This window comes from Phocoena phocoena, chromosome 3, assembly GCF_963924675.1.
Source record: "Phocoena phocoena chromosome 3, mPhoPho1.1, whole genome shotgun sequence".
Lineage (NCBI taxonomy): Eukaryota > Metazoa > Chordata > Mammalia > Artiodactyla > Phocoenidae > Phocoena > Phocoena phocoena.
Window position 1 is genome coordinate 156,284,574 of NC_089221.1, and position 27,780 is coordinate 156,312,353.

Here is a 27,780-nt window from a genome sequence, read left to right on the forward strand (position 1 = left end):
CAGCAGAGGGTGGCAAGGCTGAGAACCCAATATTCATTTCCCAGGTGGGTGGAAAGTAAATAAATGTGGTTCCAAAACTAAATGAGGGAGGTCAGAGACTCTCTCCAACCTTACCTGATGGCTTCTGGCCAAAGCATGGAAGTGTCATGGAAAGTGTTGGGTGGTGCATGGGCAAAAAGTGACTTGAGGAGGTTAAAGGAAAAAGTGGGGGGGGGGGGGAGAAGATCTGGGGAAAGCCCTGAATTCCTCACCAAAGTCTAATTTCAGAGGGGAGAAGTGGGGGTTACAATCTATGCTTCGGCCAAGGGTGGTAGTGGGGAGTGGGGAAAAGGATGATGGCTTGGAATTAGAGCATCATTTAACACACTTAAAGAAAGAAACCAGGGATGCAGACGAAGCAACCCCACACACCCAAGAGTAGTCCCACAGGCTGTGACATGAAACCTTCACATCTGCTCTAACTAGCCACTCCAAGATGGAGGGCTCTTGCAGGGAAGGAGGGAGGCAGAGGGAGGGAAAGGGGGAGAAGGCAGAGGCCCCAGGCCATGTAATCAGCAGCAAGGTGATTGTGTGATGTGTCTTTTCACATATGAGTTAGATATGCCCCACCAGTTATAATGGGAATCAATTTAAATATACTTTCTTGACCCCAGAAGTTCAACTATTTGGACAGTGGTTACACTTGACAGGTTGGTTTGTTATAGCACAATATATATTTTAAATGGGCAAAAAATTAGTACCATTTACAGTATCTTAAGATAAACTGCCTTTGAATGGGAGCTTCCTTTCCAGTACTTTGAGGTCTATAAGATGTATCTAGATTTACTACTGTGGAGAATGAAGACTGCTTAAATCAGTTGGGTGGGGGTACGGGAGGGCCTGTGGCTTCCTTTTTTTTGATTAATTGCTGTAACACTGTCCTTCAGGCAGCTGAGGGAGTTTCATATTTTATTTAGACATCATTAAGCACTGAAGCTGTTGCAGGAAAACTTTGATGCTCTATGAGTTCTGTCATTTTGTTAGCACTGATATGGCTCTTGGGTCCACCACTCCATTAGAATTATTAACTCCATTCATATTAGTTTTTGTTACAAATCTTACAAAGGTGGGTGCTTCTGGATATTTAGGTCTACATTCTATTTTAAGGCTGTATATTCGGTTTTCATAAATTGTTCTTAGAGTCCCAATTATCATCCCTGTCCATCTTGTAAGTGTCATGTCTTCATCATCTTCTAGACCCCAGCTAACTGTGCCATCTCCTACTCCTTTCTGACCTTCTTTGAGCTCTTCCAACAGTCGGAAATTGTGAGGGACTTTTACTCCTGAGCCTGTGATGGCTGCCATCTTGCTTTGATGTTGCTCCCTATTGCCATTTTCTTAATTGTTTTGGGTTTGTTTTTGTAGGTCTTTTTTCTTACCTTCCTCTCTTGTTCTCTTCTCTTGTGGTTTGATGACCATCTTTAGTGTGGTGTTTGGGTTGCTTTTTCTTTTTTGTGTGTATATGTGTTGTAGTCTTTACATTTGCTGTTCCTATGAGGTTTTGATATAGCAGTCTAGTCTATATATGTACAAGATTGTTTTACGTTTCTGGTCTCTTTTCCGCCTAGAGAAGTTCCTTTAGCATTTACTGCAGAGCTGGTCTGGTGATGCTGAATTCTTGTAGCTTTTGCTTGTCTGTGAAGCTTTTGATTTCTCCATCAAATCTGAATGAGAGCCTTGCTGGGTAGAGTATTCTTGGTTGTAGCTTCTTCCCTTTCATCACTTTAAATATATCATGCCGCTCTCTTCTGGTCTGCAGAATTTCTGCTGAAATATCAGCTGATAACCTTATGGGAGTTCCCTTGTTATGTTATATGTCATTTTTCCCTTGTTGCTTTTAATATTTTTTGTTTGTCTTTAATTTTTGTCAGTTTGATTATTATGTGTCTCAGTGTGTTCCTCCTTGGGTTTATCCTGCCTGGGACTCTCTGTGCTCCCTGGACTTGGGTGACTGTTTCCTTTCCCATGTTAGGGAATTTTCAGCTATTACCTCTTCAAATATTTTCTCAGGTCCTTTCTCTCTCTCTTCTCTTTCTGGGACCCCTAAAATATGAATTTTGGTGCAGTTAATGTTGTCCCAGAGGTCCCTTAAACTGTCTTCATTTCTTTTTTTCTTTATTCTGTTCTGTGGCAGTGATTTCCACCAATCTGTCTTCCAGGTCACTTATCCATTCTTCTGCCTCATTTATTCTGCTATTGATTCCTTTTGGTGTATTCTTCATTTCAGTTATTGTATTGTTGAACTCTTGTTTGTTTGTTCTTTAGACCTTCTACCTCTTTGTTAAACATTTCTTGTATCTTCTCTATCCTTGCCTCCATTCTTTTTCTGAGATCTTGGATCTTCTTTACTATCATTACTCTGAATTCTTTTTCAGGTATATTGCCTATCTCCACTTCACTTAGTTGTTCTGCTGGGGTTTTATCTTGTTCCTTCATCTGGGGCATATTCCTCTGCCATCTCATTTGTCTAACTTTCTGTGTTTGCAGTCTCTGTTCCGTAGGCTGCAGGATTGTAGTTCCTCTTGCTTCTGATGTCTGCCCCTGGTGGGTGAGGCTGACCTAAGAGGCTTTGGCAGGATTCCTGGTGGGATGGACTGGTGGCTGCCCACTGGTGGGTGGAGATGGGTCTTGTCCCTCTGATGGGTAGGGCCGTGTCAAGGGGTTCATTTAGATGCAGCTGTGGGCTCAGGAAGACTTTAGGCAGTCTGTCTTCTGATGGGTGGGTCTGTGGTCCTTCCCTGTTGGTTGCTTGGCCTGAGGCACTCCAGCACTGAAGCTTTCAGGCTGTTTTGTAGGGCTAGGTCTTGGTGTCATAATGGCGGCCCCCTGGAGAACTCATGCTGATGAGTATTCCCCAGTATCTTCTCCACCTGTGTCCTTGTCCCCACAAAGAGCCACAGCCACCCTCAGCCTCCCCAGGAGACCCTGCAAGACCATCAGGTAGGTCAGGCTCAGGATCCTATGAAGTCACTGCTTTCCCCCTTCTTCCTGGTGTGCACAAGACCTTGTGTGCACCCTCCAAGAGTAGCGTTCCTGTTTCCCCCAGTCCTGTGGAGTTCCTGTGATCAAACTCTACTGGCCTTCAAAGCCAAATTCTCTGGGGGCTCCTCCTCTTGATGCCAGACCCCCAGACTGGGAGCCTGATGTGGGGATCAAAACTCTCACTCCTTTGGGAGAACCTCTGCAATATATTTATTTTCCAGTTTGTGGGCCGCCCTCCCAGCTGGAATGGGATTTGATTGTATCATGAATGTGCCCCTCCTACCATCTCATTGTGGCTTCTTCTTTGTTTGTGATGTAGAATATCTATTTTTGGTAGGTTCCAGTATTTTTTTTCCAATGACTGCTCAGCAGTTAGTTGTGATTTTGGTGTTTTCGTGAGAGGAGGTGAGCTCAAGCCCTTCTACTCTGCCATCTTGTCTCCAACCTCTGCATCTACTACTCATCACACTAGTTTCCAGAAAGGATGCTGGGCCCTAACAAGGACATTTATTTGGACCAAATAAGGAGTTGGAATGATGGCAATTGGTGTCATTGTTTTCTTCTTTTTTTTTTTCTGGCATCTGCATCCAATAAAGAGCCTTAAAAATGTGTCTGTTCCTAAGAACATATAATGCAATCATCCCACCTGTGTGGGGTCAGAACGGTTGGGGAATGCTGGTCCTCATGCCATGGATTCTCTAGCTTGGTTTGCAAACTGGTAGCACATAAGTGTCATGCAGTTAACAAGAATGCTTCATTTGCCATATATGGTGTTTTTATATACATGTAAAAAACCCAGAAATAGAAAAATTAGAATCATTGGATCAGTAAAATCATATTTAGTAAGAGTTTATTGTGCATGTAAGAACAGTTTGTGAACTGAGAGCTCTCAAACCAGCAGTGGAATGAGGCACAGAGGTATGTTACAGGTCAATTTATATAGTGAAAATGCAGAGGCTGCTTATGCTTTACAATGATTGGTTATATAGCATTAGAGTTTTCTTAGTGATAAAAGATTGGTTAAAAGAAGATATCTCATGCCAATTTTGGGCAACAGTTTATGTTTCATTTATGATTTTCACAGGCCAGAAGTGGCCCAGTGTTTTGTTTTGTTTTGTTTTGTTTTTTTGCGGTACGTGTACCTCTCACTGCTGTGGTCTCTCCCATTGCGGAGCACAGGCTCTGCTCTGGACGCCCAGGCTCAGCGGCCATGGCTCACGGGCCCAGCCGCTCCACGGCACGTGGGATCCTCCTGGACCGGGGCATGAACCCATGTCCGTTGCATCGGCAGGTGGACTCTCAACCACTGCACCACCAGGGAAGCCCTGGCCCAGTGTTTTTGCTTACTTCTTTAGGATAAGCTAAATTGTTTCACTTATGTGGCTTAGTGTTTTTTCTGCTCAGGAAATTTTCAAGTTTGCTTTCCATTTTGTATTTTACTTTGTATCTATCTGCAATTATTGTTTATTTATTTGTTTATACACCCATGTAACTGCCATCTCAGGATAGAGGACATTTCCATTATCCCAAACAGTTCCAAGGTGCCACTTCCCAGTTAAACCCAGTTAAACCCCCTTTCTCCAAGGCAAGAACTGTTCTGACATCTACACCACAGCTTAGTTTTGCTGTCCTAGAGCTTCATGTAAATGAATTGTAGATACTCTTTTGTGCCTGACTTCTTTCAGTCAGCATAATGTTTATCATCCATGTTGGTGCATGTACCAGTACTTTGATTCACTTTATTGCTGAGTACTATTCCATTGTATGAATATATCACAATTTATTTGTTTACTTGATGATAAACATTTGGATTGTTTCCAGTTTTGGGCTATTATCAATCAAGTTGTTATACAACTTTCTATGCAATTCTTTTCTTTTTAATTGAAGTACAGTTGATTTACAATATTGTGTTAGTTTCAGGTGTACAGTAAAGTGATTTGGATATATATGTCCAATTCTTTTCCATTATAGGTTATTACAAGATATTGAATATAGTTCCTTGTGCTATACAGTGAATCCTTGTTTTTTATTTTATATATAATAGTGTGTATCTGTTAATTCCATACTCCTAATTTATCCCTCTCTCCCTTTCCTCTTTGGTAACCATAAGTTTGTTTTCTATGTCTGTGAGTCTGTTTCTGTTTTATAAATAAGTTCAGTTGTACTATTTTTTAGATTGTACATATAATTGATACCATATAATACTTGTCTTTCTCTGTCTGATTTACTTCACTTAGTAGTATAGTCTTTAGGTTCATCCATGCTGCTGCAAATGGTATTATTTAATTCTTTTTTTTATGGCTGAGTAGTATTTCATTGTGTGTGTGTGTGTATATATATATATATCAAATCTTTTGTTTTTAACATCTTTATTGGAGTATAATTGCTTTACAGTGGTGTGTTAGTTTCTGCTTTATAACAAGGTGAATCAGTTATACATATATATATGTTCCCATATCTCTTCCCTCTTGCATCTCTCTCCCTCCCACTCTTCCTATCCCACCCCTCTAGGTGGTCACAAAGCACTGAGCTGATCTCCCTATGTTATGCGGCTGCTTCCCACTAGCTATCTATTTTATGTTTGGTAGTGTATACATGTCCATGCCACTCTCTCACTTTGTCACAGCTTACCCTTCCCCCTCCCCATATCCTCAAGTCCATTCTCTAGTAGGTCTGTGTCTTTATTACCATCTTACCCCTAGGTTCTTCATGACCTTTCTTTTTTTTTTCTTAGATTCCATATATATGTGTTAGCATACGGTATTTGTCTTTCTCTTTCTGACTTACTTCACTCTGTATGACAGACTCTAGGTCCACCCACCTCACTACAAATAACTCAATTTCATTTCTTTTTATGGCTGAGTAATATTCCATTGTATATATGTGCCACATCTTCTTTATCCATTCATCCGATGATGGACACTTAGGTTGCTTCCATCTCTGGGCTATTGTAAATAGAGCTGCAATGAACATTTTGGTACATGACTCTTTTTGAATTATGGTTTTCTCAGGTTATATGCCCAGTAGTGGGATTGCTGGGTCGTATGGTAGTTCTATTTGTAGTTTTTTAAGGAACCTCCATACAGTTCTCCATAGTGGCTGTATCAATTGATGGTTTTCCTTTGTATTATTCTTGAGTTCCTTTCTGTTTGGTTTTTGTGAATCTAATGTATGTTTTGATTTGTGGTTACCCTGGCTTTCAACTATGTTAACATAACTATATCTACTTTCTTTAGACCGGTAGTCATATAAGCTCAAACACATTCTAAAAGATCTACATTTTCTTACTCCCCTCCCCCACATTTTGTGATTTTGATGTTCTATTTTAAATCTTCATGTTTATCCTTTTGCTGGTCATTGTAGTTATAATTATTTTCACAGAATTTTTTTTAATATATGTATTAGCTTATTTAAATGATCTTAAATCCTTTTATATATTTGCCTTTCCCACTGTAGTTTACCCTTTCACATAGATTCTTGGTTCTTTTCTATTTAGAGAAAACCTTTCAATATTTCTTTTAGGATATGTTTATTCTATATTCTTTTAGCTTTTGCTTATCTGAGAAATTCTTTCTTGCTCTTTTTATTCTAAATGGTGATCTTGCTGGGTAGAGTACCCCAGGTTTCAGGTTTTTTCCTTTCAGGATTTTGAATATATCTTGCCACTCCCTCTGGCCTGCAAAGTTTCTGTAGACAAATCAGCTGATAACTTTCTGAGGGTTCCCTTGAAACTGACTCTTTGTTTTTCTCTTGCTGCCTTTGGAATCCTCTCTTTAACAACTTTTGCTATTTTAATTATGATATGCCTTGGTGTGTGTCTGCTTGGGTTCATCTTGTTTGGGATCCTCTGTGCTTCCTTTACCTGGATATCTTTTTCCTTCTTTGGGTTTGGGAATTTTTCAGGCAAAATTTCTTCAAATACAATTTTTTTTTTTTTTCCAGTACGCAGGCCTCTCACCGCTGTGGCCTCTCCCGCTGCAGAGCACAGGCTCCGGACGCGCAGGCACAGTGGTTATAGCCCACGGGCCCAGCCGCCCCGCGGCACGCAGGAGCCCCCTGGACTGGGGCACGAACCCGCGTCACCCACATCGACAGGCGGACTCTCAACCATGGCGCCACCACGGAAGCCCTCTTCAAATACATTTTTAATTCCCTTTTCTCTTTCTTCTTCTTCTGAGATTACTATTATGTGTAGATTGTCATGCTTCATATTATCCCATAAATCTTGTATGTTGATTTCATTTTTAAAAAATTTGCCTTTCTGGGGAATTCCCGGGCAGTCCAGTGGTTAGGACTCCATGCTTCCACTGCCAGGGGCCTGGGTTTGATCCCTCATTGGGTAACTAAGATCCTGCAAGCCACTCGGGGCTGCTAAATGTCTTTCTGTCTGTTCTTTTTTAAAAATATATTTATTTATTTATTTAGTTGCACTTGATCTTAGTTGTGTCAGGCAGGCTCTTTAGTTGTGGCTTGTAGGCTCCTTAGTTGAGGCACATGGGCTCCTTAGTTGCGGCACATGAACTTTTGGTTGCGGCATGCATGTGGGATCTAGTTCCCTGACCAGGGATTGAAGCCAGGCCCCCTACATTGGAAGCGTGGTGTCTTATCCACTGCACCACCAGGGAAGTCCCCCGTCTCCTGTTCTGATTGTGTGATTTCCATTATTCTGTCTTTTAGATCACTTATTTTTTCTTCTGCATTATTTAGTTTGCTATTTATTGCCTTTAGCTCAGTTTTCATCTTGGGAATTGAGTGGTTTAATTTTGAGTGGTCTTTATAGTTTCTAGTTCCTTGTTACAGTGGTCTGCATTTCTAACAATAGTCTTTCTTAATTCCTTCAGCATTTTTATCTCCCTTTTGAACTTGGGGTCTGGTAGACTGGAGAGGTCTGTTTCTTTGTTCTTTCAGCAGATTTCTCTTGTTCTTTTAATTGGGAATAGTTCCTCTGCATTTTCATTTTACTTATATTTCTCTGACTGTGAATTTAGGAGAAACAGTTATCTACGGTGGTCTTAAAGGGCTGTTTTCATGTGGGAGCAACCTTGTGTAGACTGTGTGCACCCAATATTTTTGGCGAGGGTTGTTTTTGGTGTGGATGCTTGCTATGTCTTTCCTCAGGGTGTGCTGCCCTTGTCCCCTGGATAAGGGGTGTGTTGGTATTGTGGTGACCAGAGCCTGCACTGGATGCTGGGCAGGGCCTCCTCTTTGCTCTGTGGTTGTCACATCCCCATTGGGGGCAGGATCTGCTCCCCAGCTGTTGGAGTAGAAGCCCCCAGATCTGATGCTAAGCTGTAGTGTAAAGTAGGTGGTACTGGAGTGCTCCCTCTGGGAAAGGAGCCACTGTGTATTCTTCCCCAGGAGGTGTCTACTGGGATGTGCAACTCTGTGATGCCACCTGCCACCCGATGTGCACACCCACAAAGATCACTGTTGCTGGTGTTGCCCTCGGGGGCCACCTCCACCGTGGTAGTGCCAGAAATTGGCTCAGATAACCCTCAGGCATATGTGTGCACTCACAAAGCTGAGGAGGAAACCCACCAAAGCCATGCTCCTGCATCCAAATAGGGATTGCCGGTAATCAGCTCAGATTTCAGCCCCGCCTCCAAGTGTGTATGCCCACAAAGTTCACAAAATCCATGGTGGCCAGAGCCATGCCCAGTCTGAGCATGCTGATAATGAGGCTGCTAAGGTGCACCCGCCCCCCTCCCTTTCCTTGTTGACAATGGGGCTCTTACTGCAGACCTGTGCTTGTCCTGTGTGCACACCCAGTTGTCACCCTGGCCACACTTCACGCCCTTTGGGCTGTCTCTGTGCAGCCAAATCAAATCCTCTCCCTGGGTCTGTTCCCTGAAGCCCCAGTCACTATGCACACCAACAGGCACATGTCTTGCACTGGGAAGGGTGGTGATGTGACCAGGACCATATGTGCTGGCCTCTCTTTACCCTGTGGAGCACAGGCCATCTCCCACACTCTCCTCTCAATCCTCTGAAGCTCTCTATCTGTCTGGGTGGACCTCTCAGCTGGTGAAAGAGATTCCTAGGGTTAGGGAACATTTCCTCTTTCACAGCTCCCTCCCAGGGGCACAGTTCCTGTCCTGATTCCTCTTCTTCTCCCTTTCCCCTTCATCCTACCTGGTTATGTGGGATTCGTTCTTGCAGTTTTGGTTGTACGAGATCTTCTGCAGGCTTTCAGTAGGTATTCCATGAGAATTGTTCCACATGTAGATGTATTTTTGATGCATTTGTTGGAGGAGGCCGGCTCCACATCCCTCTACTCCTCCATCTTGATCTACACCTATGCAAGTCTTTTTATGGACATATGCTTTATTTTTTTTGGTTGAATACCTATGGCTAGAATGTTGGGTTATAGGGGAGGTATATGTTCAATTTCCTAAGAAACTGTCAAACTGTTTCTCAGAGTGGTTTTATAATTTTATATTCTCACCAGAAATGTATGACAGTCCCAATTGCTTTATATCCCCTCCAGTATTTGGGATTTTCAGTCTTTTTAGTATTAGCCATTCTAGTAGGTGTGTGGTAATATTTCATTGTTGTTTTAATTTGCATTTAATTTATGAGAATGTTGAACATCTTTTCATGTACTTATTGGACATTCATGTATCTTCTTTTATGTAATGTCTATTCCAATCTTTTGTCCACTTAAAAATTGGTAACCATTGTAATGGGTCATTTGTCTCCTTATATACTTGTAAGAGTTCTGTATATATTCTGGATATAAGACCTTTGTCAGGTGAATAAATTACAAATATTTTCTCCTCATCTATGGCTTTCCTTTTCACTTCATTAATGGTGTCTTTTGGAGAGTCTATGTTTCTAATTTTTATAAATCAGCTAAAAATTTTATTGTTAGTGCTTATTATATTCTATCTAAGACAACTTTAATTATCCCAAGGTCATGAAGATTTCCACCAACGTTTTCTTCTAGACGTTTTATACTTTCTTTTTTTTAATTGACAGAATTCAAAATATAACAATAATTCAGTAAATTTTTTTCAATACAGGTATACTAATGAGAAAATGGAATTTTATTTTGGGGATAATATTTTGCTTATTGTGATTCAAAGTTATGTTTCTTATCAAAATCTGTTGCAAATGCTGATCAGTAGTGATATTTTACGTATTTCATTTTTGATAATGTCTCTTCACATAGATAGGTACTGCTGAGTACTGATACTGTCCATGAGCATATGATTTTTTCCCATTTAATACTTTTATTGAGATATAATTCACATAACATAAAACTCATTATTTTAAAGTGTACAAGTCAGGGTTTTTCAGCATATTCAATATCTTGTACAACTATGAGCACTATCTAATTCTGGAACACTTCCATCAACCCCACAGAGAAACCCTGTACTTAGTAGTCAGTCTCAATTTTCCCCTCTTCTCATTCCTTGGCAAATACTAATCTACTTTCTGTCTCTATCGATTTACCTATTCTGGACATTTCATATAAACAGAATCATAAAATCTGTGGCTTTTTATGTCTGGCTTCTTTCATTTAGGATAATGTTTTCAGAGTTCATCTACATTGTAGCATGTGAAAGTACTTCATTCTTTTTTATGGATGAATAATATTCCATTGTTTGGATATGCTATGTATTGTTTATCTATTCATCAGTTGTTGGACATATAGGTTTTTTCCACTTTTTGCCTATTATGAATAATGCTGCTATGAACATTCATGTACAAGTTTTTGTGTGAAAATATGTTTTAAGTTTTCATTGGTATATTCCCTGAAATGATTGAGTCATATGGCAACTCTGTGTTTAAATGAAGAAGTACCACACTGTTTTCCACAACAGCCAAATCATTTTACATTCCCACCAGCAAGGCACAGGATTCCAGTTGTTCTACATACTTGCCAAAATTTGCTACTTCTTTCCTTCCTTCTTTTCTTTTTCTTTTCTTTCTTTCTTTCTTTCTTTCTTTCTTTCTTTCTTTCTTTCTTTCTTTCTTTCTTTCTATCATCTTTCTTTCTGTCTTCCTTTCTTTCCATCTGAGGGGCTTTCAAGTGGTGTTTTGGTGGTTTGATTTGCATTTTTCTAATGACTAATGATGTTGAGCATCTTTTCATGTTCTTATTGACCATTTGTATATCTTCTTATAGTTTTAGTATTCGTATCTATCATCAATTTTATTATTTTTTGTGTTTGGTATGAGGTAAGATCTGAGATTCATTTTTTTTCTCCACTCATATATCTAGTTGATCTAGCCCATTTGTTGAAAAAACTTCTTAAGTTGTCCCCTGGGGTAAGCAGAGTAAGGACTCTACAAAGATGTCCTCATCCTAATTCCTTGAATATTACATTATATAGCAAAAGAGGAATTAAGGTAGCAGGTAGAATTAAGGCTGCTTACCAGTTGACCTTATGATAAGGATATTATCCTGGATTATCTGAGTGAATTCAATGTGATCACAGAGGTCCTTAAATGAGGAAGAGGGAGACAGAAGAGGAGGTCAGAGTGATGTAATGTGCTAAGAAATTGGCCTACTATAGCTGGTTTGAAAATGGAGGAAGGCGCCATATGCCTCTAGAATGTAGGCAGCCTCTAGAAGCTAGAAAGGAAACATTTTCCCTAGGGTCTCTAGAAAGGAATGATGTCCTGGTGACTCTTTGATTTTAGCCTGGTTAGATCCATTGGGACTCCTGAATTGACAAATTGTAAGATAATAAATTTGTATTGTTTTAAGCACTAAGTTTGTGGTAATTTGTTATAGCAGCCATAGAAAACCAATATTTTCCCCAAGATTCCTGCCCTCTGGTATACATGCTCTGTATAATCCCTTCCCCTTGGGTGTGATTAAGATTTATGAATATGATGGGTGATCATTCCTGTGATTATGTAATGCTATATGGCAGAAGAGATTTTTCAGATATACTGAAGGTCTTCAATCAATTAACTTTGGGTCAATCAAAAGGAAGCTTATCTTCTATTGGCCTGACCTTAAAAGAGGTCAGAGAGATTCAAAGTGAAAGAGACTCTCTTGTTGGCTTGAAGGAGCAAACTGCTACATTAAGGAGAACACCACATAACAGAGAACAGTAAGTGGCCTCTAGGAACTAAGGGCTTCAGTCCTACAACTGCAAGGAATTAAATTCTTCCAACAACATGAACGAGCTTGGAACAAGAGTCAAAGTTCCATATGAGAATGCTAGCTGGTGAACACCTTGATTTTAGCCTTTTGAAAACTTAAGCAGAGAACCCAGGTACACCACACTAGGGCTTCTGACCTACAGAAATATGTGAAACATATAACTATATATAAAATAACATATCAGTATTGGTTTCTTTTGTTTTTTTCTACATCTTTAATGGAGTATAATTGCTTTACAATGGTGCGTTAGTTTCTGCTTTATAACAAAGTGAATCAGTTATACATATACATATGTTCCCATGTCTCCTCCCTTTTGCATCTCCCTCCCTCCCACCCTCCCTATCCCACCCATCCAGGTGGTCACAAGGCACCGAGCTGATCTCCCTGTGCTATGCGGCTGCTTCCCACTAGCTATCTACCTTATGTTCGGTAGTGTATATATGTCCCTGCCACTCTCTCACTTTGTCACAGCTTACCTTTCCCCTTCCCCATATCTTCAAGTCCATTCTCTAGTAGGTCTGTGTCTTTATTCCTGTCTTACTCCTAGGTTCTTCATGACATTTTTTTTTTTTAGATTCCATATATATGTGTTAGCATATGGTATTTGTTTTTCTCTTTCTGACTTACTTCGCTCTGTATGACAGACTCTAGGTCCATCCAACTCACTACAAATAACTCAATTTCGTTTCTTTTTATGGCTGAGTAATATTCCATTGCATATATGTGCCACATCTTCTTTATCCATTCATCTGATGATGGACACTTAGGTTGCTTCCATCTCCAGGCTATTGTAAATAGAGCTGCAATGAACATTTTGGTACGTGACTCTTTTTGAATTATGGTTTTCTCAGGGTATATGCCCAGTAATGGGATTGCTGGGTCATATGGTAGTTCTATTTTTATTTTTTTAAGGAACCTCCATATTGTTCTCCATAGTGGCTGTACCAATTCACATTCCCACCAGCAGTGCAAGAGTGTTCCCTTTTCTCCACACCCTCTCCAGCATTTATTGTTTCTAGATTTTTTGATGATGGCCATTCTGACTGGTGTGAGATGATATCTCATTGTAGTTTTGATACGCATTTCTCTAATGATTAATGATGTTGAGCATTCTTTCATGTGTTTGTTGGCAATCTGTATATCTTCTTTGGAGAAATGTATATTTATGTCTTCTGCCCAGTTTTGGATTGGATTTTTGTTGTTGTTGTTGTAGTTATTGAGCTGCATGAGCTGCTTGTAAATTTTGGAGATTAATCCTTTGTCAGTTGCTTAATTTGCAAATATTTTCTCCCATTCTGAGGGTTGTCTTTTGGTCTTGTTTATGGTTTCCTTTGCTGTGCAAAAGATTTGAAGTTTCATTCAGTCCCATTTGTTTATTTTTGTTTTTATTTCCATTTCTCTAAGAGGTGGATCAAAAAGGATCTTGCTGTGATTTATGTCATAGAGTGTTCTGCCTATGCTTTTCTCTAAGAGTTTGATAGTTTCTGGCCTTACATTTAGGTCTTTAATACATTTTGAGCTTATTTTTGTGTATGGTGTTAGGGAGTGTTCTAATCTCATTCTTTTACATCTACCTGTCCAGTTTTCCCAGCACCACTTATTGAAGAGGCTATCCTTTCTCCATTGTACATTCCTGCCTCCTTTGTCATAGATAAGGTGACCATATGTGTGTGAGTTTATCTCTGGGCTTTCTGTCCTGTTCCATTGATCTATATTTCTGTTTTTGTGCCAGTACCATACTGTCTTGATTACTGTAGCTTTGTAGTATAGTCTGAAGCCAGGGAGCCTGATTCCTCCAGCTCCGTTTTTCATTCTCAAGATTGCTTTGGCCATTCGGGGTCTTTTGTGATTCCATACAAATTGTGAAATTTTTGTTCTAGTTCTGTGAAAAATGCCAGTGGTAGTTAGATAGGGATTGCATTGAATCTGTAGATTGCTTTGGGTAGTAGAGTCATTTTCACAGTGTTGATTCTTCCAATCCAAGAACATGGTATATTTCTCCATCTATTTGTATCATCTTTAATTTCTTTCATCAGCGTCTTATAATTTTCTGCATACAGGTCTTTGTTTGCTTAGGTAGGTTTATTCCTAGATATTTTATTCTTTTTGTTGCAGTGGTAAATGGGAGTGTTTTCTTGATTTCACTTTCAGATTTTTCATCATTAGTGTATAGGAATGCAAGAGATTTCTGTGCATTAATTTTGTATCCTTCTACTTTACCAAATTCCTTGATTAACTCTAGTAGTTTTCTGGTAGCATCTTTAGGATTCTCTATGTATGGTATCATGTCATCTGCACACAGTGACAGCTTTACTTCTTCTTTTCCAATTTGGATTCCTTTTATTTCCTTTTCTTCTCTGATTGCTGTGGCTAAAACTTCCAAAACTATGTTGAATAAGAGTGGTGAGAGTGGGCAACCTTGTCTTGTTCCTGATCTTAGTGGAAATGCTTTCAGTTTTTCAGCATTGAGGACGATATTGGCTGTGGGTTTGTCATATATGGCCTTTATTATGTTGAGGAAAGTTCCCTCTATGCCTACTTTCTGCAGGGTTTTTATCATAAATATGTGTTGAATTTTGTCAAAAGCTTTCTCTGCATCTATTGAGATGACCGTATGGTTTTTCTCCTTCAATTTGTTAATATGGTGTATCATGTTGATTGAACTGCGTATATTGAAGAATCCTTGCATTTATGGAATAAACCCCACTTGATTATGGTGTTTGATCCTTTTAATGTGCTGTTGGATTCTGTTTGCTAGTATGTTGTTGAGGATTTTTGCATCTATGTTTACCAGTGATATTGGCCTGTAGTTTTCTTTCTTTGTGACATCCTTGTCTGGTTTTTGTATCAAAGTGATGGTGGCCTCGTAGAATGAGTTTGGGAGTATTCCTCCCTCTGCTATATTTGGAAGAGTTTGAGAAGGATAGGTGTTAGCTCTTCTCTAAATGTTTGATAGAATTCGCCTGTGAAGCCATCTGGTCCTGAGTGTTGTTTGTTGGAAGATTTTTAATCACAGTTTCAATTTCAGTGCTTGTGATTGGTCTGTTCATATTTTCTATTTCTTCCTGATTCAGTCTTGGCAGGTTGTGCATTTCTAAGAATTTGTCCATTTCTTCCGGGTTGTCCATTTTATTGGCATAGAGTTACTTGTAGTAATCTCTTATGATCTTTCTGCAGTGTCAGTTGTTACTTCTCCTTTTTCGTTTCTAGTTCTATTGATTTGAGTCTTCTCCCTTTCTCTCATGTTGAGTCTGGCTAATGGTTTATCAATTTTGTTTATCTTCTCAAAGAACCAGCTTTTAGTTTTATTGATCTTTGCTATCGTTTCCTTCATTTCTTTTTCATTTATTTCTGATCTGATCTTTATGACTTCTTTCCTTCTGCTAACTTTGGGGTTTTTTTGTTCTTTCTCTAATTGCTTTAGGTGCAAGGTTTGGTTGTTTATTTGAGATGTTTCCTGTTTTTTAAGGTAGGATTGTATTGCTATAAACTTCCATCTTAGAACTTCTTTTGCTGCATCCCATAGGTTTTGGGTCATTGTGTCTCCATTGTCATATGTTTCTAGGTATTTTTTGATTTCCTCTTTGATTTCCTCCGTGATCATTTCGTTATTAAGTTGTGTATTGTTTAGCCTCCACGTGTTTGTATTTTTTACAGATCTTTTCCTGTAATTGATATCTAATCTCACAGCGTTGTGGTCGGAAAAGGTACTTGATACAATTTCAATTTTCTTCAATTTACCAGGGTTTGACTTGTGACCCAAGATATGATCTATCCTGGAGAATGTTCCATGAGCACTTGAGAAAAATGTGTATTCTGTTGTTTTGAGGTGGAATGTCCTATAAATATCAATTAAGTCCATCTTGTTTAATGTATCATTTAAAGCTTGTGTTTCTGTATTTATTTTCATTTTGGGTGACCTGTCCATTGGTGAAAGTGGGGTGTCAAAGTCCCCTACTATGAATGTGTTACTGTTGATTTCCCCTTTTATGGCTCTTAGTATTTCCTTATGTATTGAGGTGCTCCTATATTGGGTGCATAAATATTTACAATTGTTATATCTTCTTCCTGGATCAATCCCTTGATCATTATGTAGTGTCCTTCTTTGTCTCTTCTAATAGTCTTTATTTTAAAGTCTATTTTGTCTGATATGAGAATTGCTACTCCAGCTTTCTTTTGGTTTCCATTTTCATGGAATATCTTTTTCCATCCCCTTACTTTCAGTCTGTATGTGTCTCTAGGTCTGAAGTGGGTCTCTTGTAGACAGCATATATATGGGTGTTGTTTTTGTGTCCATTCAGCCAGTTTGTGTCTTTTGGTGGCAGCATTTAATCCATTTACATTTAAGGTAATTATCCATATGTATGTTCCTATTCCCATTTTCTTAATTGTTTTTTGTTTGTTATTGTAGGTCTTTTCCTTCTCTTGTGTTTCTTGCCAAAGAAGTTCCTTTAGCATTTGTTTGGTTGTACTTAACTCTCTCGGCTTTTGCTTGTCTGTAAAGGTTTTAATTTCTCCATCAAATCTGAATGAGATCCTTGATGGGTAGAGTAATCTTGGTTGTAGGTTTTTCTCCTTCCTCACTTTAAATATGTCCTGCCAGTCCCGTCTGGCTTGCAGAGTTTCTGCTGAAAGATGAGCTGTTAACCTTACGAGGATTCCCTTGTGTGTTATTTGTTTTTTTTCCCTTGCTGCTTTTAATATGTTTTCTTAGTATTTAATTTTTGACAGTTTAATTAATATGTGTCTTGGCGTGTTTCTCCTTGGATTTATCCTGTATGGGACTCTGTGCTTCCTGGACTTGATTAACTATTTCCTTTCCCATATTAGGGAAGTTTTCATCTATAATCTCTTCAAATATTTTCTCAGTCCCTTTCTTTTTCTCTTCTTCTTCTGGAACCCCTATAATTCGAATGTTGGTGCATTTAATGTTGTCCTGGAGGTCTCTGAGACTGTCCTCAGTTCTTGTCATTCTTTCTTCTTTATTCTGCTGTGCAGCAGTTATTTCCATTATTTTATCTTCCAGGTCACTTATCTGTTCTTCTGCCTCAGTTATTCTGCTATTGATCCCCTCGAGAGTATTTTAAATTTCATTTATTGTGTTGTTCATCATTGCTTGTTTCATCTTTAGTTTTCTAGGTCTTTTTTAAATGTTTCTTGCATTTTCTCTATTCTATTTCCAAGATTTTGGATATCTTTACTAACATTATTCTGAATTCTTTTTCAGGTAGACTGCCTATTTCCTCTTCCTTTGTTAGATATGGTGGGTTTTTATCTTGCTCCTTCATCTGCTGTGTGTTTTTCTGTCATCTTATTTTGCTTATCTTACTGTGTTTGGGGTCTCCTTTTTGCAGGCTGCAGGTTCGTAGTTTCCGTTGTTTTTGGTGTCTGTCCCCAGTGGCTAAAGTTGGTTCAGTGGGTTGTGTAGGCTTCCTGTTGGAGGGGACTAGTGCCTGTGTTCTGGTACATGAGGCTGGATCTTGTCTTTCTGGTGGGCAGGTCCACGTCTGGTGGTGTGTTTTGGGGTGTCTGTGGACTTATTATGATTTTAGGCTGCCTCTCTGCTAATGGGTGAGTTTGTGCTCCTGTCTTGCTAGTTGTTTGGCATAGGGTATCCAGCACTGTAGCTTGCTGGTCGTTGAGTGAAGCTGAGTGCTGGTGTTGAGATGGAGATCTCTGGGAGATTTTCGCCATTTGATATTATGTGGAGCTGGGAGGTCTCTTGTTGATCAGTGTTCTGAAGTTGGCTCTCCCACCTCAGAGGCACAGCACTGACTCCTGGCTGCAGCACCAAGAGCCTTTCATCCACACGGCTCAGAATAAAAGGGAGAAAAAGTAGAAAGAAAGGAAGAAAGAAAGAGAATAAAATAAAATAAAGTAAGATAAAATAAAGTTATTAAGATAAAAAATAATTATTTAGAAAAAAAATTTAAAAAAAACCGGATGGATAGAACCCTAGGACAAATGGTGAAAGCAAAGCTATACAGACAAAATCTCACACAGAAGCATACACATACACACTCAGAAAAAGAGGAAAAGGGGAAAAAATAATAAATCTTGCTCTCATGGTCCACCTCCTCAATTTTCGATATTTCGTTGTCTATTCATGTATTCCACAGATGCAGGGTACTTCAAGTTGATTGTGGAGCTTTAATCTGCTGCTTCTGAGGCTTCTGGGAGAGATTTCCCTTTCTCTTCTTTGTTCGCACAGCTCCCGTGGCTCAGCTTTGGATTTGGCCCTGCCTCTTAGCGCGGCTCGCGCCCGTCTCTGGAGCTCCTTTAAGCAGCGCTCTTAATCCCCTCTCCTAGCGCACCAGGAAACAAAGAGGGAAGAAAAAGTCTCTTGCCTCTTCTGCAGGTCCAGACTTTTCCCTGGACTCCCTCCCGGCTAGCCGTGGTGCACTAACCCCTTCAGGCTGTGTTCACGCTGCCAACCCCAGTCCTCTCCCTGCGCTCCAACCGAAGCCTGAGCCTCAGTTCACAGCCCCGCTCTCCCCGGTGGGTGAGCAGACAAGCCTTTTGCGCTGGTGACCGGTCGGCACCGATCCTCTGTGTGGGAATCTCTCCGCTTTGCCCTCTGCACCCCTGTTGCTGTGTTCTCCTCCTCGGCTCGAACCTTCCCCGCTCAGCCACCCACAGTCTCCACCTGCGAAGGGGCTTCCTAGTGTGTGGAAACCTTTCCTCCTTCACAGCTCCCTCCCCCTGGTGCAGGTCCCGTCCTTATTTTCGTCTCTGTTTATTCTTTTTTCTCTTGCCCTACCCAGGTACGTGGGGAGTTTCTTGCCTTTTGGGAGGTCTGAGGTCTTCTGCCAGCATTCAGTAGGTGTTCTGTAGGAGTTGTTCCACGTGTAGATGTATTTCTTATGTATCTGTGGGGAGGAAGGTGATCTCTGTGTCTTACTCTTCCGCCATCTTCCCCCTCTTTCTCAGTATTGTTTTAAGCTGCTAAATTTGTGCTAATTCGTCATGCAGTGATGGAAAAACAATGTATTTCCCATTGAATTGCCTTAGCAATGCATTGTTGAAAATCAATTGAGCATGTATGTCTGGGTCTATTTCTGGATTCTATTCTTTCCCATTGATCAGTTTGTCTGTCTTTTTACTGAAACTACTATCATTTGGCTTATCATAGCTTTATAGTACATCTTTAAAATTAGATACTAGGAGTCCTCCAACTTTGTTACTCTTTTTCAAAATTGTTTGGCTATTTTACATCCTGTGTATTTTCATATAAATAGTAGAATCAACTTTTCATTTGTACAAACAATGCTTTCTGGAATTTTGATTTGTATTATGGTTGACCATTGAACAACACTCCATGAAGTGGAAAATCCAAGTATAACTTTACAGTTGTCCCTCCGTGTCCATGGTTCCATACTGGCAGAGTCAACCAACTGTGGATTATATATTTCTGTAGTCTGTATTTATTGAAACAAATCTGCATATAAGTGGACCTGCTCAGTCTAAACCAGGGTTGTTCAAGGGTCAGCTTGAAGTTGAATTTGAAGATCAATTTGGGGAATTTTGACAGCTTAACAATATTGAGTCTTCTGATTCATGAACATGGTATATATTTCCATTAGTTTTAGTCTCCTTTAATTTCTTTCTTTTAGTGGGGAGATCTAATTAGCTTTATTCAGTGATTCAGGAATCAGGCAGCATCCCATCTAGTAAATAGAAGGATGCTCAAGGGGTTGCATAAATGGAAGGTTTTATAATCAGAAGGAGGGTAGGGAAGAAGGTATTAGCAAAAGAAAAGAAAGGATTTTTTCAGGCCAGACCATCTTCCTTTAGGGGGAAGGGAACAGCAGAGGTCTTCATGATGTAGATAACCTCACTAGTGTTGATCCTGAAATTTCAGATTACGTGTTTAAAATTCACATTCCAGGGGCTTCCCTGGTGGCGCAGTGGTTAAGAATCCACCTGCTAATGCAGGGGACATGGATTTAAGCCCTGGTCCAGGAAGATCCCACATGTCACAGAGCAACTAAGCCCATGTGCCACAACTACTGAGCCAGTGCTCTAGAGCCCACGAACCACAACTGAGCCTGCATGCCACAACGACTGAAGCCCATGAGTCTAGAGCCCATGCTCTGTAACAAGAGAAGCCACTGCAATGAGAAGCCTGTGTACCACAAGGAAGAGTAGCCTCCGCTCGCCACAACTAGAGAAAGACCGTGCGCAGCAATGAAGACAAAACATAGCCAAAATAATAAATAAATAAATAAATAAATAAATAAATAAATAAAATAAAATTCACATTCCTAGCTCTCTTTGTGCCTAGCACAGCCATGGCTCATGTCTCCCCCTAATCATTTTCCTAAGGAACAGACTTAAGTATGCCCTAACAGGAGATGAAATAAAGATCTGCCTGCAGTGTTTCATTAAGATTGATGGCAATGTCTGCACTGTTATAACTTACCCTGCTTGTTTTATGGACGTCATCAGCATTGGAGAGACTGGAGAGAATTTTCGTCTGATCTGACACCAAGTATCACTTTGCTGTCCATTGTATTACACCTGAGGAGGCCAAGTACAAGTTGTGCAAAGTGAGAAGGATCTTTGTGGGGACAAAAGGAATCCTTCATCTGATGACCCATGGTGCTTGCACCACCTGCTACCCTGATCCCCTCATCAAGGTGAATGACGCCATTCAAATTGATTTGGAGACTGGCAAGATTACTAATTTCATCTAATTTGACACTGGTAACCTGTGCATGGTGACTGGAGGTGCTAACCTGGGAAGAATTGGTGTGATCACCAACCAGGAGAGACATCCTGGTTCTTCTGATGTAGTTCATGTGAAAGATGTCAATGGTAACAGCTTTGCCACTGGGCTCTCCAAGATTTTCGTTATTGGCAAAGGCAACAAACCATGGATCTCTCTTCCCCATGGAAACGGTATCTGCCTTACCATTGTTGAGGAGAGGGACAAGAGACTGGCGGCCAAACAAAGTAGTGGATAAAATGATCTCTAGGTGACATGATTGGAAAAGTCTTTGTACTTAATTAAAGATAATACCACATTAAAAAAATAAAATTCACATTCCTAGGAGAGGCTGAAACTGCAATGAAGTCTTGGTTTGCTGTTCTGGGAGCAAATTACTCCATTTTGGGCTTTTTTTAAAAACAATGCCAATTATATCTCAAGAAAAAGTCAGTATTTCCCTAATTTTAATGTGTGAAGGAAGGTCTCCTTTAATTTCTGTTAGCAATGTTTTATAATTTTCAGTATGGAGATCTTAGATATCTTTTGTTAAATGTGTTTCTATGTATTTAATATTGTTTCATGCTATTGTAAAATCAAAAAAAATTTTATATTCCAATTTTTATTGCTAGCATATAGAAATACATGTATTGCTAGCATATAGAAATACAATTATTTTTGTTTTTACCCTTGTATCTGTGACGTTGCTAAATTTGTTTCTTAATTTTAGTAGTTTTGTGTAGATTCTTTAGGATTGTCTATGTAGACAATCACATTTTCTATGAACAAAGGCAGTTTTATTGACTTCCTTCCATTCTTTTTGCCTTTTAGTCATTTTTCATGCTTTATTGAAGTATACAGGACCTCTAGCATAATGTTCAGTAGAAGTTGTGAGAGTGTCATGCAGTATATCACATAGTATGATACTAATTGTAGTTTTTTCATAAATGCCATTTATCAAATTGAGGAAATACATTTCTATTTCTAGTTTGCTGAGAGTTTTGGTCATGAATTGGTGTTAAGTTTTGTCAAATTCTTTTCCTGCGTCTATTAAAATGGCTATATGATTTTCCTTATTTATTTCACTAACAGGATGAATTACAGATTTGTTTTTGATTCAACATTCAAAAACTTGCATTTCTTAGAATCCACTTGGCCATGATATATAATCATTTTTATATGTTGCAGGATTCTATTTATTAATATTTTATTGAGGAATTTTTCGTCTGTGTAAGATTGGTATTTTTCTTCCTTAAATATTTGATAGGACTCACCAATGAAATCATCTAGGCCTGTAGTTTTCATTGTGGGAAGTTCTTGGTTATGATTATTTAACAGACTTACGTTGTGGTAGATGATCTCCAAAGCTGGATGTCATCCAATTCTTCCCTTTCCGTGTGCATGCCTCTACATGCATCACCCTCACTTGAGGCTGGGGTGGTCTTTTATTTATTTTTTAACATCTTTATTAGAGTATAATTGCTTTACAATGTTGTGTTAGTTTCTGCTGTACAATAAAGTGAATCAGCTATATGTATAAATTTATCTCCATATCCCCTCCCCCTTGAGCTTCCCTCCCACCCTCTGTATCCCATCCCTCTAGGTCGTCACAAAGCATTGAGCTGATCTCCCTGTGCTATACAGCAGCTTGCCACTAGCTATTTTACATTTGTTAGGGTATATATGTCAATACTACTCTCACTTTGTTCCACCTTCCCCTTCCTGCCCTGTGTCCTCAAGTCTGTTCTCTATGTCTGCATCTTTATTCCTGTCCTGCCACTAGGTTCATCAGTACCATGTTTCTAGATTCCATATATATACGTTAGCATACAGTATTTGTTTTTCTCTTTCTGACTTACTTCACTCTGTATGACAGACTCTAGGTCCATCCACCTCACTACGAATAACTCAATTTTGTTCCTTTTAATGGCTGAGTAATATTCCATTGTATATATATGACACATCTTCTTTATCCATTCATCTGTTGATGAACAATTAGGTTGCTTCCATGTCCTGGCTATTGTAAGTAGTGCTGCAATGAACATAGTGGTACATGTCTCTTTGTGAATTATGGTTTTCTCAGGGTATATGCCCAGTAGTGGGATTGCTGGGTCGTATGGTAGTTCTATTTTATTTATTTATTTATTTATTTTTTTGGCTGTGTTGGGTCTTCATTTCTGTGCGAGGGCTTTCTGTAGTTGTGGCAAGTGGGGGCCACTCTTCATTGCGGTACGCGGGCCTCTCACTATCGCGGCCTCTCTTGTTGTGGAGCACAGGCTCCAGACGCACAGGCTCAGTAGTTGTGGCTCGTGGGCCTAGTTGCTCCGCGGCATGTGGGATCTTCCCAGACCAGGGCTCGAACTTGTGTCCCCTGCATTAGCAGGCAGATTCTCAACCACTGTGCCACCAGGGAGGCCCTATTTTTAGTTTTTAAGGAACCTCCATACTGTTCCCCATAGTGGCTGTATCAATTTACATTCCCACCAACAGTGCAGGAGGGTTCCCTTTTCTCCACACCATCTCCAGTATTTATTGTTTCTGTATTTTTTGATGATGGCCATTCTGACCAGTGTGAGGTGATGCTTCATTGTCATTTTGATTTGCATTTCTCTAATGATTAGTGATGTTGAGCATCGTTTCATATGTTTGTTGGCAATCTGTTTGTCTTCTTTGGAGAAATATCTATTTAGCTCTTCTGCCCATTTTTGGATTGGTTTTTTTTTTTTTTGATATTGAGCTGCATGAGCTGATTGTATATTTTGGAGATTAATCCTTTGTCAGTTGCTTCTTCTGCAAATATTTTCTCCCATTCTGAGGGTTGTCTTTTCATCTTGTTTATGGTTTCCTTTGCTGTGCAAAAGCTTTGAAGTTTCATTAGGTCCCATTTGTTTATTTTTGTTTTTATTTCCATTTCTCTAGGAGGTGGGTCAAAAAGGATCTGGCTGTGATTTATGTCATAGAGTGTTGTGCCTATGTTTTCCTCTAAGAGTTTTATAGTGTCTGGCCTTACATTTAATCCATTTTGAGTTTATTTTTTATGGTGTTAGGAAGTGTTCTAATTTTATTCTTTTACATGAAGCTGTCCAGTTCTTCCAGTTCCACTTTTTGAAGAGGCTGTCCTTTCTCCATTGTATATTCTTGCCTCCTTTGTCAAAGATAAGGCGACCATATGTGTGTAGGTTTATCTCTGGGCTTTCTATCCTGTTCCATTGATCTATATTTCTGTTTTTGTGCCAGTTCCATACTGTCTTGATTACTGCAGCTTTGTAGTATAGTCTGAAGTCAGGGAGCCTGATTCCTCCAACTCCACTTTTCTTTCTCAAGATTTCTTTAGCTATTCAGGGTCTTTCGTGTTTCCATACAAATTGTGGAATTATTTTTCCTAGTTCTGTGAAAAATACCATTGGTAATATGATAGGGATTGGATTGAATCTGTAGATTGCTTTGGGTAGTATAAATTTCACTATGTTGATTCTTCTGATCCAAGAACATGGTATCTCCTCATCTGTCTCTATCATCTTTGACTTTTTTTTTTTTTTGGCAGTACACGGGCCTCTCACTGCTGCGGCCTCGCCCACTGCAGAGCACAGGCACCGGACGCGCATGCCCAGCGGCCATGGCTCACGGGCCCAGCCGCTCCATGGCATGCGGGATCCTCCCAGACCAGGGCACGAACCCGTGTCCCCTGCATCAGCAGGCAGACTCCCAACCACTGCACCACCAGGGAAGCCCTATCATCTTTGATTTATTTCATCAGTGTCTTAAAGTTTTCTGCATACAGGTCTTTTGCCTCCTTAGGTAGGTTTATTCCTAGGTATTCTATTATTTTTGTTGTAGTGGTAAATGGGAGTGTTTCCTTAATTTCTCTTTCTGATTTTTCATTGTCAGTGTATAGGAATGCAAGAGCTTTCTGTGCATTAATTTTGTATCCTGTTACTTTACCAAATTCATTGATTACCTCTAGTAGTTTTCTGATAGCATCTTTAGGAATCTCTATGTATAGTATCATGTCACCTGCAAACAGTAACAGTTTTACTTCTTTTCCAATTTGCATTCGTTTTATTTCTTTTTCTTCTCTGATTGCCATGGCTAAAACTTCCAAAACTATGTTAAATAATAGTGGTGAGAGTGGGCACCCTTGTCTTGTCCCTGACCTTAGAGGAAATGCTTTCAGTTTTTCTCCATTGAGAATGATGTTTGCTGTGGGTTTTTTGTATATGGCTTTTATTATGTTGAGGTAGGTTCCCTCTATGCCCACTTTCTGGTTAGTTTTTATCATAAATGGGTGTTGAATTTTGTCAAATGCTTTTTCTGCATCTGAGTTTATCATATGGTTTTTAGCTTTCAATTTGTTAATATGGTTTATCACACTGATTGATATGTGTATATCGACGAATCCTTGCATTCTTGGGATAAATCCCGCTTGATCATGGTGTATGATTCTTTTAATGTGCTGTTGGATTCTGTTTGCTAGTATTTTGTTGAGATTTTTGCATCTATGTTCATCAGTGATATTGACCCTTAATTTCCTTTTTTGGTGACATCTTTGTCTGGTTTTGGTATCAGGGTGATGGTGGCCTCGTAGAATGAGTTTGGGAGTGTTCCTTCCTCTGCTATATATTGGAAGAGTTTGAGAAGGATAGGTGTTAGCTCTTCTCTAAATGTTTGATCAAATTCGCCTGTGAAGCCATCTGGTCCTGGGCTTTTGTTTGTTGGAAGATTTTTAATCACAGTTTCAATTTCAGTGCTTGTGATTGGTCTGTTCATAATTTCTATTTCTTCCTGGTTCAGTCTTGGAAGTTTGTACTTTTCTGAGAATTTGTCCATTTCTTCCAGGTTGTCATTTTTATTGGCATATAGTTCCGTGTAGGAGTCTCTCATGATCCTTTGTATTTCTGCAGTGTCAGTTGTTACTTCTCCTTTTTCATTTCTAATTCTATTGATTCGAGTCTTCTCCCTTTTTTTCTTGATGAGTCTGGCTAGTGGTTTATCTATTTTGTTTATCTTCTCAAAGAACCAGCTTTTAGTTTTTTTGATCTTTTCTATCATTTCCTTCATTTCTTTTTCATTTATTTCTGATCTTATTTTTATTATTTCTTTCTGCTAACTTTAGGGTTTTTTTTGTTGTTGTTGTTCTTCTTCTTTCTCTAGTTGTTTTCTTTAGTTGCTTCTTCTTTCTCTTCTTTCTCTAGTTACCTTTAGTAAGGTTAGGTTGTTTATTTGTGATTTTTCTTGTTTCTTGAGGTAGGATTGTATTGCTAACAGCTTCCCTGTTAGAACTGCTTTTGCTCCATCCCATAGGTTTTGGGTTGTTGTATTTTCATTGTCATTTGTTCCTAGGTATTTTTAAATTTCCTGTTTGATTTCTTCAGTGATCTCTTGGTTATTTAGTAGGGTGTGGTTTAGCCTCCATTTGTTTGTATTTTTTACAGTTTTTTTCCCGTAATTGATATCTAGTCTCATAGCGCTGTTGTCTGAAAAGATGCTTGATACAATTTCAATTTTCTTAAATTTACCAAGGCTTGATTTGAGACCCAAGATGTGATCTAACCTGGAGAATGTTCTGTGTGCACTTGAGAAGAAATTTTCTTCTGTTGTTTTTGGATGGAATGTCCTGTGGATATCAATTAAGTCCATCTGGTCTAATACGTTATTTAAGGCTTCTGTTTTTTTATTTATTTTATGTTTGGATGATCTGTCCATTGGTGTAAGTGGGGTGTTAAAGTCCCCTACTATTATTGTGTTACTGTCAATTTTCCCTCTTATGACTGTTAGCATTTGCCTTATGTATTGAGGTGCTCCTATGTTGGATGAATAAATATTTAAAATTGTTATATCTTGTTCTTGGATTGATCCCTTGATCATTACGTAGTGTCCTTCCTTGGCTCTTGTAATAGTCTTTATTTTAAATCCCATTTTCTCTGATATGAGTATTGCCACTCCAGCTTTCTTTTGATTTCCATTTGCATGGAATATCTTTCTCCATCCCTTCAGTTTCAGTCTGTATGTGTTCCTAGGTGTGAAGTGGGTCTCTTGTAGACCACATATCTATGGGTCTTGTTTTTGTATCCATTCAGTCAGTCTGTGTCTTTTGGTTGGAGAATATAATCTATTTACATTTAAGGTAATTATTGATATGTATGTTCCTATTACCATTTTCTTAATTGTTTTGGGTTTGTTTTTGTAAGTCTTTTCCTTCTCTTGTGTTTTCTGTCTAGAGAAGTTCCTTTAGCATTCGTTGTAAAGCTGGCTTGGTGGTGTTGAATTCTCTTAGCTTTCCCTTGTCTGTGGAGCTTTTGATTTCTCCATTGAATCTGAATGAGATCCTTGCTGGGTAGATTAATGTTGGTTGTAGGTTTTTCCCTTCTGTTAATTTAAATGTGTCCTGCTACTCCCTTCTGGTCTGCAAAGTTTCTGCTGAAAGATCAGCCATTAACCTCATGGATATTCCCTTGTATGTTATTTGTTGCTTTTCCCTTGCTGCTTTTAATATTTTTTGTTTGTTTAATTTTTGTTAGTGTGATTAATATGTGTCTTGGCATGTTTCTCCTTGGGTTTATCCTGTATGGGACTTTCTGTGCTTCCTGGATTGATTATTTCCTTTCCCATGTTGGGGAAGTTTTTGACTATGATCTCTTCAAATATTTTCTCAGACCCTTCTCCTTCTGGGACCCCTATAATTCGAATGTTGGTGCGTTTAACTTTGTCCCAGAGATCTCTGAGGATGTCCTCAATTCTTTTCATTCTTTTTTCTTTATTCTGCTTTGTGGCAGTTATTTCCACCATTCTATCTTGCAGCTCACTTTTTCGTTCTTCCGCCTCAGTTGTCCTGCTGTTGATTCCTTCTAGAGTATTTTAAATTTCTGTTATTGTGTTGTTCATTACTGTTTGTTTGTTCTTTTGTTTTTCTAGATCCTTGTTAAACGTTTCT

At 39.2% G+C, this 27,780-nt stretch overlaps 2 pseudogenes; one reads left to right on the plus strand and one right to left on the minus strand.

The window, feature by feature from the left end:
* Positions 1–900: 900 nt before the first annotated feature.
* Positions 901–1,344, minus strand: LOC136121051 (ubiquitin-conjugating enzyme E2 variant 1-like; annotated as a pseudogene).
* Positions 1,345–2,854: 1,510 nt separating this feature from the next.
* Positions 2,855–21,108, plus strand: LOC136120339 (small ribosomal subunit protein eS4, X isoform-like; annotated as a pseudogene).
* The last annotated feature ends 6,672 nt before the right edge of the window (positions 21,109–27,780 follow it).